The following is a 23015-nucleotide window of genomic DNA, read 5'->3' as shown; positions in this document are numbered from 1 at the left end:
TAGAATAGAAATCGTATTCTTACAAGTTGATTTAGTGAACGTGAAGGTATGAAGAAGGTTACAAATTCGACATTCGAGGTACGTGATAGCGTATTGATTTAGTGCTTTGCTTTTCTAAGTATCTTTGACCTTCGACTCTCTTATAAACATGTTTGATCTCTCTAAGAACCTATTGAAATTGTGAACTATGATTTTATCGGTTTTAACTTGCCTTTGTTCCATAACATTGTTCCTTGTGAATCTCACACTTGGCTCATTCGAAATTGAATACTATGACTCCAACACAATCAAATAATCAATTGCTTCAGAATTTAGGTGACCCGTGCGGCCCACCCGGGTGGGCCGGGTCAACCCGCGGGTCACCCGCAAATTCAAACAGTTGCTTATTTTGGGAAATGTTATCACTGGATTTTGATGAGGGCAGTATGGCTGGCACCGTGGGATGATCCAAACCGTCCATTAGATGGCCCACAGGCTAAATAGGTGTTGCCCCAAAAATCATTTCAATAGGTTGATCCTAACCCTCCCATCTATAGAGGGTTAGGATCAAGTGCTCAACCCTCTAACATTCAAATCGGAGGGTTGGGATCAACCTATGGTGCTAGCCATAACTTATTCAGGCATCAAACCCTTAAAAAATAGATTAGCATGACAAAATCACCATCCTTGGCGTTAGAAAAAAAAAAGCCATCTAACTAGATTAGCATAACAAAATCCGCACCCTTAAAAAAGCGGGTGCCCGCGGGTTGACCCGACCCAACCCATGTTTTTGCGGGTTGGGTCACTCGCGGGTTAGTTTTGACGGGTCACTAAAACTTAGACCCGTGCCCGCAAATTTGCGGGTGGGTTGGGTCGATCCGCGGGCACGGGTCGCGTTTGCCAGGTCTAGGCATGTCTCACGTTAGGCCTTTTACTTTAAGTGGGGCCCGTCCACGTTTTCATGATTTAGGATATGAAAGAAATTTTAGGTTAAGTGGGCCCCATGACGTTTACTTAGGTTGCCATGTCTCACGTTAGGCCTTTTGCTTTAAGTGGGGCCCGACGACGTTTACTTGACTAGTCTGGGAGCGTCATGTGCATTCACGACAGAAACCGAGTACACACACTAATTAGTAGAGAAGGGGTGTCATTATCAAAACGGAAGTTTCTGAACCTTCAATATAAGCTTGACCATTATTAGTTTATTATGATGTCATTGGACCTAATGGATCCAAAGGTTCCCAGAGTTAAAGGGCATGAATTGGGCACAACAGTTGGATCTGAACCGTGTCCATCGGATTTCTATCCTAAGGTCCGATAGCTCTGAATGAAGGGCTCTAATGTATGAAAATGTCCTTCATTTTTTTTTTTTGTATTTATATCCAATAAAACTTGGCACCGGATAGGTTTGGAGGAAAGGGTGTGGAAATATCAATTTCTATTGAAAATAAAAAAGCAGTGATGGATTTGATATTTCCACACCCCCTGCTATTATCGTTTTCCTTGTAAGTATCCCTCACCTAATGTGGCAATCTCTCTTGCTTGTATTTATGTAATAGCAATCTATTGAAATGAAAAAAGAGAGAAATTTCTAGCAAAGAGACTTATGTTTCTCGGAGAGTTATTGTTCCTCTCGATTTGAACCACTAGAGGTCCGGTTGCCTCGAATCAACCTTTCCCAACCTCTTTTTCTATTTTCCGTTTGTTTGCTTGTGTTACGGCTGATTAGGAGAGTAACATCTTGTCACGTGGAAGGTAATGGAAGAGAAGGATTATTCTTGGGGTAGGCAAAGTGGTATAATAAAACAAAAAATAACTAAAAAGGTGCATGAGACTATGGAAACCATTTGGATTGTTGGAATCAAAAATCAGAATTGGCATCCTATTCTGATTCTCCTTGAAAATGGAATGAAAAATGTAAACCAAAAGTTTTAATTAAAAAAATTCTAATTAAAACTTTTATCAGGTTCAGAGTTGAATCAAAATACTACCTCTAGGTGTAGGAAACATGTTCTAGCATTTTCCCCTCTCTAATTAAGCCAAGCTATCATTTCTGCTGCTTGATTTTGTTTCTATTTTTGAACCAAAAATCAGAATCAGGGAGAATCAGAATATGACGCTGATTATAGCGCTTGATTCCAGCAATCCAAATGCACCCTTAGGGGGATGTTTGGATCTAGGGAAAAAATGATGAAATATAATTTTTTTTATGAAAAAACATTCTATGGAAAAAATCCGTGATCTAGTAATCTTGCAGTTTCCTTGAAAAACAATTAATTCATTTGACTTTGGGAAAAAAAATCAAGAAAAATGAGTTTACCAAACATGTGAAAACTCATTTTCCTAGGAAAAATATCCTAAAAAAATTCCCCACATAGAAGGCAGATCATTGTCAAGATCACCCACGATCTTGGTCCCATCCTGAATGATCATCTCGTTTATCAGAAATAAGGCAAGAAAAAAGAAAAGAGAAGTTTAGCTTTTTTAAGTAGGTAAGCTGGGATTGAACCTCCGACTTCAAGGTTCAATAAAAAGCCTTAACCAGTTGAGCGCAAGGCCCAATCTCAAGAAAAGTTTAGCTTTGTTTGTTGGAACCCTAAAATGAGGCTTGATTGATCCATGCTAGGATCATTCCATCAAGGAGAGGTCAACAACATTGGGTTAGACTTATAGTCGGCATTCGGATCGGTTCACACCCAGGTTGCACCGGTTGGGCTGAAAAAGTAGCTTCGAGAAAGAGCTTAACAACCATGGCTCATAATATTGCATTTTCTACCTGATTTGTTCAACATCAAATTATATACTAGCACTTTACAAGATAGTTTAGGATTTTATTAGGAAGTGAAAGAATGGGTAGGGACAACCCTCTTTCACCAAACTTAGCAAATTGATTTTAATTAAACCCTTTAAAGTAGGAGGGGCTTTCGCTTGTATATGAGGAATGCTAAATTGAAGGATGCTCTTGCAAAAAACCAGTCACAAGGATATCCCATTGGATCCATGCCACTCAACCGCATTAATTTTTCCTTCACTTTTTGCATTTTTTCTATGCAGCTTTAAATGCGGTTGAGTGGCGTAGTTTTTGCATTTTTTTTCTCTGCAGCTTTAAATACGGTTGACTGGTGTGGACCTCATGAGGGGCCATTGAGCTAGGTTTCGCAAGGGTGTCCTTAAGTTTAGCATTCCTCTATGTAGTAGAGATTAGAACAACATAAAAAAAAAGAAAAGGGAGATGATATTTTCACACCCCCCCCCCCCCTCGCATTATGTGTGCACACCCCTTATAACCTAATTTGAAGTGAAAAGTGGGCAACTTTATGACAAATCACGTTATCAGGGGGGGTGTGCAAGTACTGCAGGGGGTGAAAATATCATCACCCAAAAATAAAGGGTTACTCTTATTAAAGTCAGAGAGTACAGATGCCATTTCACTTGAAAAATACCAAGGGGATGTTTGGCAGCCATGAAAATTTCTTGCATGGAATATTCGTGGGTCCAATTCTGAGAGAGGAGCTGAGAATGAAGGGCAGAAGAGAGTGGAGAGAGATTTGAGAGGATAGGAGTGGAGAGAGCATGGGAAATCCCTTAAAACAGTAAAAAACACACAATTAACACCCCTCCCCCCACCCCCACCAAATTCCTCAACTGGCCCCTCAAATATTCCATTGACTTTTTTTTCATGGGTGCCAAATATTCCCTAAGGGGCCGCTTGAATGCCCCCGTTCCAATTCCTCAACTGTCTCCGCTAATATTCCATGGACCCTTTTTTCATGGGTGCCAAATATTCCCTAAGAGCTCGTTTGGATGCCGAGAAGATTTGGATTTGGATTTCTCACATTTGCAGCACCTTTTGCAATGTGAGTTGGATCCGAATCAAATTTTTGGATTTCCAATTCAGTGACTGATGGTGGAAAAATTCAGATTTCCAAATATGCTGTGAAAATAAATAATTGGAAATCCAGAGATCCGGCAGTTTCTTTCACCCTCTTTGCTCATCAACCTCTCCCCTCCAGTAGGAAATACCCCTTCACTCTCTGGCTCCCTCAACATGAGCTGGCGGATCTATTCATTTTGTATTCAAAACTCAATTCCAAATCCAAATACAAAATATGAGGTATCCAGACGGGCCCTAATTAAATTTTCAATGACTTATATTCAAGTTCAAGAATTAAATGGTTAAGAATATTCGTACCTAGTCCATTTCAAAAAAATATTCGTACCGAGTAATTTTCACATTATAAGTCATCAACGGGCCAGATGTCCTCAACGGAACGACTCTGATCATGCCCGTATCATTTGGGTGAAGTAATCACTACAAGAAAAAAGGTTATTGCTGACGTTCTCCTACCGGCGTCTACAAAAAACTTCCCTAAAACTATATATGCACCAGCGTTCATAAACAAAACGACTGTGAAGGGTTATTTCCGCGCTACTAACTTCTCGCCCCCAAAAAGATGCCCGTATATATTTACCGACGTTTACTGAACATCACTCATATATGTATTCACCAACGTTTTGTGAATAAAACATCGGCAATCAATTTGATAATTGCATTGGGAAATACCGACGTTAGATAGCTGTCGGTGAAGTGATAACCACCGACGATATTAATTGAACGACTTTAATCAAATAAAGATTAAAGTTGATCAAAAGTCGATCTTGTTTTCGCACCCTCGCCATTTTTATTTTCCCACAGACCCTTCGAAATCGAAACCCTAGAAAGACCCTTTTTCCCCTCCAAATCAAAATCCTCGAGACTCCGTATTTCGTTTCACCTATTTTTTTCGGTTTTAGGGCTTTCTGAAGTAGAGGTTGGCAAGGGTTTTTAGGGTTTGAAGGAAGAAGAAGAAGTTTTGGAACCCCCAAAACACACAGCCTCCACCACCACCTCTATCTCCGTGCCTCTCCACCACCACTAGCCACAAACCCCATCTCCCAAAGTCAGGGATCAAACCATTCCACCTCCATCAGACCCCATTTTTTTCTGGAAATACCCCCAAACCGATTTCGCTTCATCAGAAATCACTTTAATCTGAGCCACAACGAGTATAAGGATCAGTGCGAAGGGTTTGATCATCGTCCTTCCTTCCAACAAGAAGAAGACAACGAAATAGGTAACATCCCTCTCATTCTTCCTTTCTAATTCCACTCTTATTTTGTCATTTGTTTATGTGGTTCACAGATCCCCTTTCGGATTTCTGTTTGCTTTCTATTTTCTTAATACTTAGTTGTTCGTTGATGTCTTTGATCCTTGCTATTTGATCTATGTTTTGGTCTTTGTATCGTCTGTGTTGCATTCATTTCTCTCTCAATTTCAAAAAAAATGTAAGAGGAAGATGATAGTAGAGTGGATGATGAGATAATATATTTCAGTTTTTGGTTCGAAGTTTTGGGCAGTGATAAATTCACACTCATTTGAGATCTGGCTGGGTATGAGCATTTTTTAGTTGTTCAGGGTTTCAAGAGAAAAAATGTTCCAGCAAGAGAAAAGATTTGAGATCTGGTTGGGTATGAGCATTTCTTAATTGTGAGGGCTTGATAAATGTTCCATTCTTAGTTGTGAGTGTGGACCCCGATCCGAGGAGGACAAGGAGGGAACGGGTCCCTAACATCCTCTGGATCTCTACAACGTGAAGGAGAGCTCTACCAAGGAATTCTCGAAACTGTTGTCACCCTCACAGCATAGCATGAGTGGCGATATAAAAAGAAAGAGATACATCCTGATCTTGAGCCAGGGCTCGAAACCAAGATATATCTAAAAATAACTCAGAGTCGCCATCCATAGACACGCCATGGAACCAAACACAAATGCTCTATTTGCAATGGATAAGCAGAGATGCAAAAGGTCCGTGCCTGATGACGAATGGAGAAGGTCTGAAGAGCACCCCCTATTCGCCCGAGTGCGAACACTTGGTCTCTTATGCCATTTATTATTAACCTCGAAGAGTTTTGGGCAAAAATCATGTGAAATGGGAACAATCCTCAGGAGTCGTCTATCTAAGCATGCATTTCCTGAGAATAGAAATAATAAGCATACACAACATAAATGAAAGGAGCGTGTCACCTAAGCATCGCTAGGTTATGTGTGACATGCCTAATGGGTGTCTAAGTTCTGGTGGGCAAACACATGCAAGCTACAGCTAAAGGTATAGGATCAGTACAAGAAAGTAAGATAACATAATAAAACACACAACATAACAAATCCTAAGACTCTAAACGATTTAGCCTGAGTCATCGGATGGTCTGATATTTATCCAAAGAAGCCTACATATCCCCGCCTCCACGAGAATCAAGGCAATGTAGTTCTTCGCACCTATTCTAAGCTATGATGCCTAAGACACCTAGACATCTATCTTAGACTCGATCTATAAGACCGGACTAGTTCTTAAAGCTTCTTGTGCGATTGTTTAAATTCCAATGGATTGTAGATTTTAAGACACCCTATATGCCCTAACTGAATGCAGGTTAGCCCTAACCTAATGCAGGTGGTTCCTACAATCTACGTGTAACTAGGCTATATGCCATAAGGAAAATAATAGGATCGCTAACGTATCCAAGACCTAGTCATCAGTCGGCGATGTGAATCGCCAACTGACCGGACGGAAGCGCTCCTATAACTCTAGGACAGACCCCTAACTCTAAAACAAGCATATAACAAACAAACAACCTATCAAAAGAAACTCCTAACTCTAAAACTCTCTATCTAGGACAAACTCCTAACTCTAGAGGAAGATCTTTGGAAAACAAGGTTTTCAAAGGTTTTTGAAAGATTTTCAAAGTTTATTTACAAAAGTTTGGCTGGACTTGGGATAAAGATCCCAAGCTGCACTACGTACCTCGTGGAAGAGGATCAGGCCAACGTAGTTCGAAACGAACTTCCTAACTACGCTCACGAAAACTTAACTTCTCTAAATGATTTAAGGGTTTTGATATTTTTCAAATGTTTTTGATAATTTTTAAAGTTTTCAAATATTTTTGAGTTTCAAATTTCTAATGTTTTTGGATTTTAAAGCTTTTCCAATGCTCTGAATCTTTAAATGAATTTACTCTTACAGAAAACAAACAAGCATAACCATAAACTAGGGCAAAGCCCTAAAGCAAAAGGGGGAAGCCCCAAACAAGCAACAAAGGTCTCAAAGAGACGATCCACAACAACCAAACAAGCGTCCCAAAAAAAAAGAAAACGATCCAAGATCCCAAGCAAGCAAAGCTCTAATAAGACTGAGTTAGTCTCTAATGAAAGCGAAGTAATCAACAACTCTAAAAGATAAACTCCTAAATAACAAGCAAACCATAAAGCTATGGGGCAAACTCCTAACATAAAGGATAACCAACTCTAAAATGGGAAGCAAACGAGTCCAAGGCTCTCTATTGCTCAATAAGGGAGGGCAAATGAGTCAAAGGCCCGCTCTAGAAAGGAGCGTTCTAACATGAGGCCAAGTAAGCCTCCTAAAGGGAAACTCTCTAAACGAGACAAGAATTGTCTCCTATAGGCGGACTCCTGTTTTATCGGCCTCCGCAAATTTTGTTGACTCAAATCATTCCATCCTTCTAAATGCTTCATCGGAGGCAAATGAGAACGGGTTCCTCAAATCCAAATGGAGAATGCCGAGAAGCTGGGGCTCTTTTCAAACAGGGTGAATCCACAGCTAGGTTGTATTGATCAAATGTCTCAGAAGACTTCTGCATAGAATCACCCTGCGCAGCAACACCAATACTGCCATTATCAATTCTGATAGTATTAGCATAACCTTCTCTACCTCGGACATTCAAATTTATATATATATTTTTTATTATTATTTTATTTTATTTTACTACCGAATACCCAATCCAAGCTTAGCAGACGCAACAAAACTGAACTATTAAACTAAAGGAACGATAAGATGATGCTAAACATTCCCACCCTTCTTATCTCAGGAAAAACCAAATGAAGAACAAAGCACTTAAAACTTTGCCACAGAATTGAAACTTCGAAATCTTGACCACCTAAAAGGTTACCAAAATGATTTGCAACGAAGGAAGTTCTTATACATCCTTAGAATCTCATTAATCAACCCACCCTTATTACTCCTTCATATTTTTATCTTAACATTCATATGCAAAAGAGGCAACTCCTGGACTTACTAAAAGAAGAAATTATTATCACGATAGCAGTGCTAGTGGTCGAGCATACAAAGAAAAATCAAGGGATTGAAATCAGCGAACCCGCAAAATGCAGAATCAATGAGAGGATGAACTGATATAAACCACTTCCAAAACTAATGAGCAGTTCTGTCAACACAATCTTATGCTTCAGAAGAAAGAAAAATAAGACCAACCTGGGCGACTATCAAATCCAAAATTTCCAACACGAATTAAATCCAAAAAAAGAAAATTCAGCAATATCCAAGCCATTTGCACAAGGATTTCTACTCAAAAGACAAAAATAAACATAAAATAAAATTGAATCCATATCGAAACATCAGAATAAGCTAAAATCTTCATTGCACACAGATCTCTGCAACTACTAAAAAAAAAAATAAAAAAAAATAAAAAAAAAAAAGAAAGAAGAAGAAACCGTACCTTACTTAAGCTTTACGCTACCTTTCAGATGATTCCAATGCCAGCAGCGAGAATAGTATCAGCTTGAAACTCCAAAGCTTACTGAGTTTCGGATCCAAGAAGAAGGCCGAGAGATGCCGATGGAATTTCCAGAGAAAATCTACAGATCTATTTTAATGGGAATGGGTATGAAAGAAAAGGGGGGTGAGAGACGAGGTGGGTTTTTGGAACGGGTTCTCGGATCCCGATGGATTACCGGAGATGGGAACCGGCCGGAGAAGAGGGTCGATGGAGAAGAGGCAGAATAAGAGGAAGAAAAAAAGAAAAAAAGGAAAAAAAAGAAGTGGTGGTGGTGGTGGAAGACTCGGACTCGCCAGATTTGCAGGGGAGAAAGGTTCTGGTAGCTAGAGGCTAGGTGAGGAGGGTGGAGAAAATGGAGAGGGTGTGAAATCTGTAGGGACTAAAAAGAGAAGAAAAAAAAAAGAAGGGATGATCGGAATTAATGGGGTTGGCCGGTGGAAATGGGTTGATGTTGAGGTGGAGATGGAGGCCGATCGGAGCTCCGGCCGTGATGCCGGAGAAGAAATCTGAAACTCCTGTCTTCTCTCTCTGTTTCTCTCTCTGTGTTTCTCTCTCTGTTTCTCTCTCTCTGCAGATGGGTTTGGGAAAAAGATGAAGTGGGTTTCGGTGGAGGTAGAGGGTTTTGGATCGGATTCCGGCAAGATTGCCGGAATCAATGGAGGTGGTGGCCGGAAGAAAGAAAAAGAAGAGAAAGAAAAGGAAGAATAGGAAGATGATGATGGTGATTGAGGGTGGGTTTTGGTCGGAGCTCCGGTTGGAGGTGGAATTTGTCAAAGATGGTGGTTGAGGTTGCGGCTAAGAAGGTGGAGAGGTGGCTCGTTGGAGGAGATGATGGAGGAGGTGGGTGGTGGAAAAATGGAGGAGGGCTTGCCGGATTCCGGCCGAAAATGAGGCCGGAGAAGAAGATGATTGAGATAATGGTGGGTGTCGGTTTGGGATGTGGGTTTTAAGAATAAAAGAAGAAGAAGAAGGAGAATGGGTTTGATGGTAGTGGATCAAGGGGATGGGGAAGATGGGTTTGGAGTTTTAGGGGTTTCTCCTCTCTTCCTCTCTTCTTTTTTTTCTTTCTTTTGAACGAAAATGAGGCCTCCCTGCAAACCCTAGTTTGATGGGTTTTCATTAAAAAAAAGATGATGAATTTGACCCCCCTACTTCACCCCTGGACAGCCCCCATAGGTGAATTTGTGACCATTTTTTATACTAGCAGGGGGCCTAAACAGAAAACATGGGGGGGGGGGATATTTTTCTTCTCTCCACAAATCCCAACCCTTCATTTCGCCTCTTACATTGAATGGCCAGGATCAAAACCCTAAAAATATCTAGGAAGCTTCCAAGGAAGCTTCCTAAGATGCCTTCCAACTAATCTTAGCCCCTAACCCCTTAGTAATCTAGATTAGGGTCTAATGGTGACTTGAAGGGGAAGAAAGGCAACTTAGCTATTTACAAAAATGCCCTGGCCTCGGATAATGCACCCCTCAATTATGCTGTATACTAATCTGCGTACCCCTATATCCTCCTGGACAGCCCATAATCGCAAATTTGAACTAGTTTTCCAGGATCCAGCGCACCCCTGATTCTGGCTAAATCGCCACCCTTCTGAACTTGTACCACGACACTTTCTGAGGTTTGATTGCTGAGCAAATTAGCTCGGATTTTGACGGAATTTTACAGGGAGCCCGGTGGGACCCTAAGCTAACCTAGGGCCCAATTTGGGACCTCGGAACACTAGTTTATTAGGATAATTATTTAAAACAAAACGTAAAAGGGTTCGGTCAAAATGGGGTGTCTACAGTGAGGGCTTTATTTTAATGCATTTAGTTTGATTTTTAGGGTATATATATAGTTTCAAGTCATTGTTCGATTTTATTCAGTCTAGCTAGGGTATCTTCTAATGCATTTAATATTTTGATTATTTTTCACGTTTTGGTTTGGGGTTTATCATCTGTTGTTTCATGTCAATATGGGGTTTTTTTAGGGATTATCAATGAGTTTTCTTTTTCGAACCAATGGAATTGGGTTTTTTTCTTCTTATTATCATGGGGTATTTTTAATGGTAGAATGTGGGAACTATTTTCATATAATAATTTAGGTTTTTCTTGGAATTATCATGGGTGATTTTGAAACTTTTATGGGGTTTCTCTTGGGATTTTCATGGGTTGTTATTTTTCAAACGAATATCATGATTTTTGTCTTCTGAATGTGTCTTATTTATCTGCAAATCTTTTCTCAGCATTTTCTCCCAATAGGTTGATCTTCTTTCTCATTGTTTTACTGCTGGTCTGGGATCAAGAATTGGGGTAAGAACAAGGTTAGTTCTCTTTCACCCTCTTGTTGTTATCCCTATAAAGCATGCCATTTGGGAGCCAATCGAATTAGTGATTCTAGCACCTATGAAGAACCAAATCAGTTATATTCATTAAAATAAACTACAAACGGTGCTGAATTCCCAAAGGACGAAAATCTACACTGTAGTATTCTATCTGTTCATGTTATCATTTTCAAAATGTCTCATAATCTTTCTTTCATTTTAACCACTAGCTTACCATTGTCCATTTGATTTGTTTGATATGCAGAGATATGTAGTCTCCATCACCATCGTATTGTTGTAAGTAGCAAGCATCATCCTCGGTCTTAATTAATCTGTTCTATATTTTTTATTGATATTTTAGCTTGTCATGTCTTTGTTTAACATATTGGATGATACTAGCCTCTTAATCCATCAAACCTCGCCTTGGGGTTATTCTTGGGCATTGTTTGTTTTAGATTCTACGAATCAATTTTGAATCCAATAATCAGTTTTCGACTCAAGATTGATTCTTAGAATCTACAACAAATAGGGCCTTAGAAAAGATAAGTTGATGATTGTTTTAGTACTTTATGTTACAGATGAGCTGTCATTTTCCTCACATTGATGGTCTATAGATGATCAACAATCTTGATTACACATACATGTCCTTGTGTGAGCTACAATGACTATCCCCCTAGTTAGCCACTTTCTACAAAGCAAGGGGTGAAGTCCTTGATCATATATGTGGTAAAGACTTTATTCTTCATGTAATTCATTCTTGCAGATTGGCAAGTTAATAAACTCTGCAATGCCGATATAAATATGCTTGCTAATTATCTCAACTTCTAATTCCTTGATAGATTATTTTTAGAATCAAATTGCATTTCACAATTGTAATTAGCCTTCTTATGGAGTGGAACAAGTAGAGTCTTAATGTGCAAATAGAATCATGACAATGTCTTCATGTGCCTTTCATGAGTGATATTTGATTGGCTATTTTTTTCTAAGAGGTGGAAGGCATTTTTGCAATGCTAGATAAATTTACAACCATAATTGCACACCATTGTCTTTATTTCCTGAGATGGCATCATTGCATACCATTTGGGATCTCTATTCCTTACTTTTCTTCTTAAACCTAATTCCACACTTCAAATCACCCTAAATCCCCTGCATTTCCACAAGAAGAGCCCTAAATCGGCGCACTAATACATTCATTTTTGTATGTATGTATATGAACAAAGATGTCTACATATGCTTCATCCATTGTTTCGAAACTCCCCTGTGTCATCGTGGACTTCCCTGAGTGGACTGCCTTTTACCCTGGTCTTGTCCAAGTGAGTATTTTGGCCTACAAATACAATCAAAACTCCATTGACTCTTTCGAGTTAACATGATCACGTCAACTGAGTACTAAGCCGTGTCATCCAAGTACTCGACTGCGTCGTTATGAGTCGATTAGATGCACATCATTTTGCTAATCTATCAGGAGCCTTATATGCAACTGTTGGACTCAACAGGTCAAATAGATGTAAAGTCAATTCTCAACAAAATTGGTCTTTAATTTTTTATGATGGTCTTATGCTATTCTGTGATATAGGGGTTCACATGTACCGGTTTTGATATGAATTGTACGTCAAAATTTTCATACACTCATATATAACCAATTTGGTTGATTAAAATCAATGTGGGTTTATTGACACTCCCTTTTCTTCCTAATCTTGATAAATTGTTGTATTTAACTTATTTAGCAGTAGAAATCGGTTTCTATCTTTATCTCCCTCTTCAATGACCCTGGCTAAGTGTAAAAGTCATGACATTGCCCCACCCATTTGTTTTCTCCATTATCAATTTAACATATTGGAATGGTAGAAATCTGTTTTGCTCTTTATCTTCCTTTTACATGTAACATGACCCTACCAAAGTCTACGAGTGTTAAACTCATAGCATCCCTCCACTCATCTGTACTGTTTTTTAATCAACTTTCGTCTTTCATTCTCTTTTTAATCTTGAATAACTTGCAAGTCGTGCATCAGACGGATGGTCCTCTTTGTACCTGAGACATTTCAATGTATTTCATTGTTACCGAAGTGTTGATAAGTTATCCTGCTATGTGTTTGTTAGTGCTTAATTTCTTCATGGGCTTGCAATATCCAATAAATATATCCCTACTGTACGAAATGCCAACATTTTCCTCTATCCCTAAGAAAATACATAAGTTAATCTTTGTTTGCACATTGGGGGATTTACTGTGGTTTCTTGAATGCCTTTTTTATTTCGTTTTTTTTTTCACATCCCCAATCTTGCTCTTGCAAGATAAGCTAAATCTTCTCTATTGTCACCATAGCTAAATTTTCTCCTTCATGTTTTTCTTTATTTTGTTCCCCACCACAATTCTGTTGTTTATTTTGCTACCCTATCTCTTTAATTTTCTTTTAGTTTCTTTTAGATCTAAAATTACTTGCATCCGTGCATCGCACGGGTGTCCCACTAGTACACACACACACACACACACACACACACACACACACTATATAGCAGAAGTAATCCATCTCAAAGTACATGCTTTTGTTGAATCATCTTATTCGGCTATATCAATTTTGCATGACAGTAGTAATCCATTTCCCTGCTTTTCTATTAGATACTTAATGCTCAAGTAGCTGATTTTATTGGATCATTTTAATGAAAATTTCTGTCTTTTGAAGTGTTAGACTGTAAGACTCTTTCTGATAGATGAAATATTTCTGAAGACCGTACTTAATATATTCTTCTAAATGCTTTTAAAGATGGAAATTGAAAAGAAAAAGCAATAGGCACCCAGGCCTCGCTGAATTCTTCACATGTATGGGAGACGCGGTAGGAGCACAAATTGCTTGGCCATCTCATCCTAGAAGTACTTTAAAGCACTAGAGAATTCTTATTCTTATTTAAGAAAAAAAATGAGGGTGTAATGCGTAGGGAGCATCTCATCCACTAAGGATAAAGACCATGACATGATGGAATAGTCATGGAAGTTGGAAGAATCCATATGAAGATATTCGCTCATGAGTACACTTTCCTTTGAATCCAAACATTTAAAGAAAAGGCTTGTGGACCTGTGGTGATATGGGAGATTGCAGAGAGAGTTCCAGCCGCATCTAGAGCAACAACAATATATAGTTGCCACAATTTCGGGGTTTTTCGCCGTCGGGTCAGCCACATTTCGGGGGGTTTCAAAACCAAAATCCAGCCATGATCAACCCAGTAAGGAGGGGTTTTCCCCTATATTTTTGAAGAATTATTCATGAATTAAGGTTGGTGTGGTGTCAAGTGCTATATGATTTCTCTAGTTTTAATATTGATCTAATTAATATGCTTTCTATGTTGGATAGTTTGATTTCATGCCATGAATATGAGGAGTTTGGATCAGCGGCGCATTTATCCCCCACCACCTAATCAAGGAGATCAGAAGGGCTTCAATCGAAAGAATGATGTAAATCTCCATACACATGCTTTTATGTTGAATAGATAGATGAATCTCGTGTGGTGTCAAGTGCTATATCATTTCTATAGTTTTAATATTTACCTAATGTGCTTTGTATGTTGAATAGATTGATGAATCTCATGTCATTGGGAATATGAGGAATTTGGATAAGACCACCTAATCAAGGATATCTGGAGGGCTCCAATCCAATGAATGGCTTCTACGTTGGAGAATCTAGGTACCATCTGTTTGTCTAATATTCTCTATTGTTAGAAATATATAATTTATTTTATCTTGCAAAATAATGGCTTATTTAATAGATACAATCTAAATAGAACATATGTTCATAATATTCCGCTAACTTATGGTGTTAAATAGGAAGAATCTGTAGGAAGAACTTGTGGTTTGATGGGTTTCTTTTATAACCGATAGGGAAATGATTTCAACACTACTATATGTTGATACATGCAGGGGCAGAACCACGTATAGCGTGAGGGGGGCCATGGCGCCCCCAATGATTTGCAGCATCCCTTTTAATATAGGTGCCATATTTCCAATAATACCCTTTGCCCTCTTTCAATTTCTCAATTTTAGTGAAGGGACAAATGTATTTCTTTTAATTACATTGCCCTTTTCATTCCAAAGTAGAATCCTGAGTTTCCAAGATAACAACGCCCTATCTTTTAGGGTTTTGTTTCCAAAACAATCGTTCTTCACGATTTGAATATCTTACTATTTTGTCATATCTCTCTATCTCTCCCTCCCTCTCAGTCTCTCAATCTCGATCCCCCATTATTTCCTTTCATGTTGTTTTCCGGCGGGCGGTTTTCATTCATTCTGTGTATGCTTTCTCTCTCTCATCTCTGTTTATTTTGGATTTTTAAAACCTATTAGAAGTAGAAGGCCTTTTCCCTTTTGGATTTTGAGAACAAATTTGGAGTACCAAACCAAGCCTTTTGGACTTTGAGAACCGATTGCAAGTCTCAAACCAAGCCTTTTTGGGTTTTTTCCTCATTGGCGACTCATGGAGAATTAGAGATGGATACGGTTTCAGCAAAAAACCTGATTTTGTTTTTATAGTTTTATCCTTGCTAATTTGCTATCTATAAGAAGATTCTCCTGTATATATTTTACATAGTTCTCTTGGGTTTACTCACAAGTGAGAAATGTATAATGAAAGAAAACAAATGCCTCTTATTCAAGGCTATTATCAGATGTTTGTACTCTAAGAAAAGCAACACTAATTCCTTTTTTGTATCTGCTAATAAGGTATGGGCAACTCAATGGCAAATGTGATTCTTAGAAATTCCTTCTATATTTGTTTCTCGTAACTCTAGTTCAAAAAAAAATCTGATTTCATAGCTTTCTGTACAAAAAAAAGAAACCACAGGTATTAAATTGTAGGAAAATCTCGCTCGAGGTATTCTTTTTATATGGATGGATGTTGTGATAATTAATTACTGTAGCTGCGGTCTAGAATTCCCAATCCTTTTACTTCTTTTACTTCCATTTCCTTGTTAATTGGTTCTCTGGTTCGGAGATTTGGTCCAGTTTGGTTCTCTTCCATTTTCTTGTTAATTGGATCTTATGCAAAATGGTTTGTGGCTGAGAGACAAAACCAATGAATGTGCATGATCTATACTCATGAGTTCTGACCATTTCACATTATACTTTTATCTCAAAGTAAAGGGGCCTGTTTTGTATTATTTTTTTACTACTTTGGCCCTATTTGGATTTGTAGGAATTTTCTGGAAAAGTTTGGAAAGGAAAATATCTATTAAGGGATTTGCTAGCGTGTATCGCATAAGGCATTTCATGGATGGCCTGTTGCATCTGAGAGCAGCCACGTAGGCTCACTTTTCAGCAGATTTTGTCTTTATTCATTAGGTGGCTGCTCTCAGATGCAACAGGCCATCCGTGAAATGCCTTCTGCGATGGACACTAGCAAATCCCATTTATAAAATTTCCCAACTTTCTAGCATGCTAAAAAGATAACTTGAACCAATCCTATTCAGTTTTTTAATTAGAGGGACCTTCAATGTCTGATAATATTCCTCTAAATTAACCAATTTCAATTAAGCTAAAAGTCACCCAAAGCCATTGGATTTCTTTGTCCATCCACTGTAGAGGGTAACAAGAACTTTATAATATAAGAAGGTGTTATTATTAGGAACATTTGTAATTTTTTTTATTGGTTGCATCTTACCCCTTTCTCCGCATTATACTTTGAAATGCAATTGATATATTTCAGAGTTACCAATAAATCATTCATTGATTCTGCAGGTCTTTCTATTTTTGTGTATGTTCAGTTTACCTTTCCGTTGTCAGCGTTAGGATTCTTTAAGTCTAACAAAGCCCATTGAACAGGTCAACCTTTGGTAATTCAGGCCCCGTAGACATTGTGGGCATTGCCAATGAACATGAGGATGGTCTTTTCTCGATCGATCGGAATAACGGCTGCATCAAAGTGATGCCTCCAAGATAGGGGTTGAATTCGTTAGCGGAAGAGAACGCAGTGGAGATGGTTTTTTTCTTTTTTCTTTTTTCTTTTTTCTTTTTGCTTTTTCTACCGCTTCACTCTTTCTTAGGGAACTGAGACTTTTTTCTATTGTAAAATTGGAAATGAGACTTGATTTTGTATTACATGTATTACAAGTTTTAAAATTGTATCCCATATTACATGTATTACAGGTTGTTTGTATCCCATAGTAGTGTAAGATTCAATGCCATTGTAGTGTGAGGAGGTTTGAATGCCATATTACAGGTTGTATCCCAATATGATGGATTGTAGTGTGAGATTGTTTGAATGCCATATTACAGGTTATATCCCAATATTTTGATAAAGGGAATTTAAAATATATATATATACATATTTACGGACGGCCAAGACCGTCGGTGATTCTCACAATCAAACTACAGCCATACATTTTCAGCAACGGTCATGTTAACGTCGGTGTTTATACCAACATTCACAAAATGTCACTGAATGAGCATATTCACCGATGGTCCTTAACCATCGGTATATTCACCCACGCTCAGAAAATGTCGCTAAATTTGCTATTTACCGATGGTCTTTAGCGTCGGTGTAGTTACCGACGCTCACAAAACATCACTGAATAAGGTATTCACTGATGGTCCAAAACGTCGTTGTATTAACCGTCGCTAAATACATGTATCCAAAGGCCCATGTGGATCTTTTAATGACGGTCTTGACCGTCGGTGTAGTAATACATACACCAATGGTTTACTTAAAACGTCGGTTAATGGTAGCACCGACGCTTTGTTTTTTATTTTTAACGACGTTCATAGACGCCGGTATAAATGGTAGCACCGACACTTTGCAATAAACGTCGGTAAATACCTTTAGGCACTGTAGTATCAGTGACGTTCTCTAAAAGTGTCGGTGCAAGTTACACCAACATTCAATGGTATATGCACCGACGGTCATGACCGTCGGTGAATGTCACTTTTCTTGTCATGTGCTTCTCACAGTAAGAGCTTCTGATAGCAACATTTCCCATAGCCTTATTTCTTTTGAGCGTAAAATGGGATCTTATCGCGCTGCCGGCGTGATCGTGGTAGTTTAAGATCTTATCCTGCATTTACTTTTCTGATAAAACAAACTAATCGTTGATATCCACACTCCCTTGCTTCAATAATGGCACTCCAATCTTTGCAATCATATATGAGACCCATCCACTACGTTTGCCTTACTCAAGAAGATTCCCTCTAGCATGGACTCTTTCACCTCCTTTTTCCTTTTCTTATATGAGACCCATCCACTACGTTTGTTATGTGTTTAGTTAAATAAAATTTCATTAACAAATAGGAGCACTGTTTTTTTCTTTGTATTGTTCTGTCTGGGTTTCTTATGAGACTTTCACCAGATGTCAACATTATGACCACCGTGACTCATTTTATTCTATAGGTTGTGTCCCAAAAATTATTTCCATTGGTTGATCCTAATCCTCCGATCTGTAGAGGATTAGGATCAGTCCCTCTACAAATCGGAGGGTTAGGATCAACTTATATATGGAAATGATTTTTGAGGCACAACCTATTTAGGCTGTGGCCCATCCAATGGACTGTTCGGATCATCCTATGGAGCGGGCCGGCCATATCGTACTTTTAATAAAGTGAGGAGTGTGATCATCAAAATACAGTAGTGCTGATAACATCTCCCAAAATCAATCATAACTTAAGCGTACTTTTTTGAAATGAGGCCCTCGGTACGAAGAATAAAGACTGATAATATTAAAATTTTATTTTACAGAATAAACCTCAATTAACATTGAACTAAACGGTCAACGAAGCTAAATCCACTGAAGTATTACAATGACGAAAGACCCACTTGGCCAAGTGATGGACTTTATAGCATTCTCAAAAGGGAAATGATATTTCAACCCCCTTCAGCAGCATTGTTTGTTTGTCTATTTCCTCAATATCACTTTATTTTCAAGAACAAACAAAGAAGATAGCTGGAATTTTCAAGAGAATACAAACAAATGGAGGTGAAAATCAACATAAATGCATGACATAAACATCGTCACATTAAAGTTGCATATCTCATGGTGAGGGTATGAGAAAATGTTTCCAACGATTCTTGTCATTGAACCATTCAACTTCAATCAATACCTTAGTTTTTTTTTTTTGATCGGTATCAATACCTTAGTTATTGCTAAGATAAGATGAACCCTCACGTAAAGTTGGTGTCCTATTTTTCCTGTCGCCATGGAAGCCAATTCCATGATATAAGCTTTTGATCACATGCAATTCTTTGACAACAGCTTTTGATCACATGCAATTCTTTGACAACATCACCCATCTGCATTCGATCTCTTGGTGATTCTGCACAACAAGAGATACCGATTCTGAACATTGACACCACACAGTCATGCATTCTATTTTTCATAATGGTATGATTTTCATTGTTATTATTGTTGACAACTTGGACTTCTTCTGAGATCAACTGTGGGTCTCTAATCTCGATCACTGGATCTGGCAGCGAAATCCTAACGAACTGGTCGAGAGTTAGGCCATCTATAAACAAGTTATTGGTAGGAGCTTTCCCTGTGAACATCTCTAGCAACAAGATTCCATAACTATACACGTCTCCAAGCGTAGATCTCTTTCCCCCCATACCATATTCTTTCCATTTAAACATGAATACAAAAACCAAACCTTTGATCTTGTTAGAAAGAAACTATGAGATGTTGCCAAATAAAACTTCATCCTATAATCAAGCTATTAAAAATTTTAAAATCTTATAATATAATAATAAAGAATAAAAAAGATTCATAAAGTCATTTACCTGGAGCAACATATCCAATAGATCCCTTTATTGTCAGCGAGCTACTTTGATTGTTAGAGTGATTAGCAGTGTCTTCAAAAATAAACCTTGCTAACCCAAAATCCCCCACATGGGCATTCATGTCATCATCAAGAAGAACATTGCTCGGTTTTAAATCACCATGAACAAGTTGTGTTTGTCCATGGTGATGAAGATAATCCAATGCACAGGCCACATCAATGGCTACATTTAGCCTTTGAATAAGGGTCAAGTTCACCAATGGATGTTGCCCATCGCCACTTTGATGCAACCACATCTCTAAACTCCCATTAGGCATGTACTAAAAAACCAAAGCTTTAAAATCATTGCCTTGGTAATCAATACTTGAGCAAGAAGTTAAGATCCTAATGAGATTCCGATGCCGAATGTTTCTCAAGGCTTCACATTCGGTGTTGAAGCTCTTAGTGGCCCCGTGTTGTTGAAGGTTGAGTACCTTCACTGCAACAACCGTTTCGTTCTGGTCTAAAAATCCTTTATAAACATAACCATAACTTCCAGCACCAATCAAATTTTCCAAAGAGAACCCATTAGTTGCTCTAAGTAACTCCGCATAAGAAAGCTTTAAGCATGGATCCACCGAAGGCGACATTACTAAAGGGTTCTTCCGCGACTTTCTTTTCCAATAGAAGGTAATATAGAAAAAGGATAATATAATAAGAAATAAAACCACACTTGCTATTGAAATTATTACTAGTAGAGAATGAGATTTTCCACGTTTGTTATAAATGTGGAGAGGGCACGCTGGCAACTGTAGTTCTAGGATACCCCCACAAAGCTTGTTGTTTCCATGAACTGAAATCGCACTTGCATTTTGAAAAATCCCTTCCTTTGGTACTTCACCCTCAAGATCATTAAAAGATAGATTTAGATACTCGAGGCCGCGAAACTTTTCCAGGTATTCTGGAATCTTTCCAGACAAGTTATTGTGTGAAAGATCTAGCTCTCGCATACCTCTTAAGTTGGCCAATGATGAAGGAATGGATCCTTGAAAGAGATTATGGTTCATATAAAGGTATTCCAAGCTAACACAATTGCCTAACGTGTCTGGAATTTCACCAGACAAACTGTTGCCAGACATGTACAATCCCCCAAGTTGTTTTAAGTTTCCTACTTCTGAAGCAAGGGGCCCGGTTAAAGAATTATATGATAATCCAAGGTACTTTGATAGAGAGGAAAACTTAAGAATTTGGTTGGGTATGTTACCCGTGAGGCTGTTATGATGAAGATATATGGATTCCAAATTTCCACAATTTTCAAGACTTGGTGGAATGTGTCCTTGTAATTTATTTGTAGATAGATCGAGTGTTAACAAATGAGTTATGTTACCAAGGGAAGATGGAATTTGCCCGAACAATCCATCTGTGTTCATGGTCAATAATTGCAGCTTGTTAAGCTTTCCAAGTCCAACAGGAATAGTACCTGTGAGAAAATTATTCTCCATGCCTAGTGTCTCTAAACCTACGAGATTTTCAATACCTGAAGGGATGCTCCCAAATATCTGGTTTCTTCCTAAAGTCAGTCGTGTCGATTGAGTTGAGAGATTAGCGATAGAGTCGGGCAGTGCACCACTTAAGTAATTGGTGTCCAGTTGTAATATTTCTAGACTAGAGCAATTGGTTAAAGAAGTGAGAAAAATCATGTCGTTAGATTTGCCTCTGCTTCCTAGTTGATTATCTGCGAAGCTAAGATAATTGAGATCTTGTAGGCTTCCCAAATTCATAGGTAGAAGTCCACTAAAGCTATTATAACCAAAATCAAGGAGTAAAAGGCGTGATGCATTAGAAAAAGAGACTGGAATGGGTCCTGTGAATAGATTCACACCCATGAGAAGCCATTGTAAATTAGGGAGAGAGCGGCCCAGGTCGGGTGGAAGGCTTCCATGCAACTTATTACCTGGCAGAGAGAGAGAAGAAATAGACGAGAGATTGTAAATTGGTTGAGGAATCGTACCAGACAAATTATTTGAACTGAGTTGAAGGAATTCTAAGCTGGTTAGTCGTCCGAGCTCATACGGGATGCTTCCTTCCAAACTATTATATCCTAGATTTAAAATGATGAGAGATGAAAGGTTCCCAAGCGCAGATGGGATGTTTCCTGTGAGATTGTTATGTATAAGGTTTAAATAAGCGAGCTGAGAGAGCAAGTGGAACTTATTGGGAACCCCCCCAACAAAATTATTGTAACTTAAATCCATGCCTACGAGCTTTGGGCAATGGGCAGTCAGATTGGCTGGTATTTCTCCTTCATATGAATTGAGGCTTAGATTGAGATAACGCAGACGGAATAGGCAACTCATGTCTGGGGGGATTTGGCCGTAGAATCCATTGTTTCCGAGGTAGATTTTACGGAGGAAGGTGAGATTTGCTATGTGAGGGGACATGGGTCCGACCAAGCCTTGATCGCCAAGGTTCAAGGCAATGACCCTTTGAGGATGGCGACGACCGCATGTGATTCCCAGCCATTGGCAGAAATGGAGAGAATTGTTCCATGAGGTCAAAAGCCCATTAGGGTCATGGGTTATTTCATGTTTGAAGGCAAGCAAAGCTAGTCGATCGGTTTCGTTTCCTAGAGTGAGAGATTCTACAGATAAGAAGAGGAGACAGAAGAGGAAGACATGGAAGAGAAACGATGAAGGCAATAACCTACAACTCAGTTTACTTGGAAGCTCCATGGAAAGGGAAGAGAAACTCTAAAACCCTAAGAAAACAAGCCTGGGTTGAAGTTGCAGAATCACCTTCAAACCCTTCTATTTATAGGGGAGAGAGAGAGAGAGAGAGAGAGATCTGACGAGTGGATAGAAAGATATGAGTAGATGGGCATTAATATTGGACTTGTACCGATTAATCTTGGTCATTAATAATTTTTTATTTTCTAACAACCATTTAAAGCCCATCAAATGGACGGCTATGATTATCCCATTGGTTCACGGCATCTCCCTCTACGTTTTCATGATTTAGGTTGGCATGTCTCACGTTAGGCCTTTTACTTTAAGCGGGGCCCGTCCACACTTTCATGATTTAGGATATCAAAGAAATTTTACTTTAAGTGGGCCCCACGACGTTTATTTAGGTTGCCATGTCTCACGTTAGGCCTTTTGCTTTAAGTGGGGCCCGACGACGTTTACCTGACTGTTTCCATGTCTTCTTTTTATTATTTTTATTTTTTTTATTCCTGAGACTGCTTCCTTCTTTGATTTCTTTTTTCACATATACAACAAACTGATGGAAATTCCTTACTTTTGTGTTGAAATAGTAACCCCTTCTCATTTCCCCTGATCTAAGCATAAATTTCCCTGATTTATTTGTTATCATATGATT

The 23015-nt window shown here is 38.7% G+C and overlaps 2 long non-coding RNA genes and 1 pseudogene across 3 annotated transcripts; 2 read left to right on the top strand and 1 right to left on the bottom strand.

Annotated features, from left to right (window-relative positions):
- The first annotated feature begins 11618 nt into the window (after positions 1-11618).
- Positions 11619-14580, top strand: LOC143864503 (uncharacterized). The gene is made up of 3 exons (XR_013241172.1): positions 11619-11635; positions 14257-14357; positions 14476-14580. It is a non-coding gene; the product is annotated as an uncharacterized LOC143864503 (long non-coding RNA).
- A 290-nt stretch (positions 14581-14870) lies between these two features.
- Positions 14871-17033, top strand: LOC143864299 (uncharacterized). The gene is made up of 2 exons (XR_013241129.1): positions 14871-15189; positions 16716-17033. It is a non-coding gene; the product is annotated as an uncharacterized LOC143864299 (long non-coding RNA).
- Positions 17034-18578: 1545 nt separating this feature from the next.
- On the bottom strand, positions 18579-22380 carry LOC143864290 (receptor kinase-like protein Xa21; annotated as a pseudogene). The gene is made up of 4 exons (XR_013241128.1): positions 19660-22380; positions 19166-19496; positions 19016-19134; positions 18579-18983 (listed from the first exon to the last, which is right to left on the bottom strand). The product of XR_013241128.1 is annotated as a receptor kinase-like protein Xa21 (transcript).
- Positions 22381-23015: the final 635 nt, after the last annotated feature.

This window comes from Tasmannia lanceolata, unplaced genomic scaffold (assembly GCF_043159265.1).
Source record: "Tasmannia lanceolata isolate RefF3 unplaced genomic scaffold, GAP_Taslan_0.1 ptg000003l, whole genome shotgun sequence".
NCBI lineage: Eukaryota > Viridiplantae > Streptophyta > Magnoliopsida > Canellales > Winteraceae > Tasmannia > Tasmannia lanceolata.
This window is presented reverse-complemented; position numbering and strand designations above follow the sequence as displayed.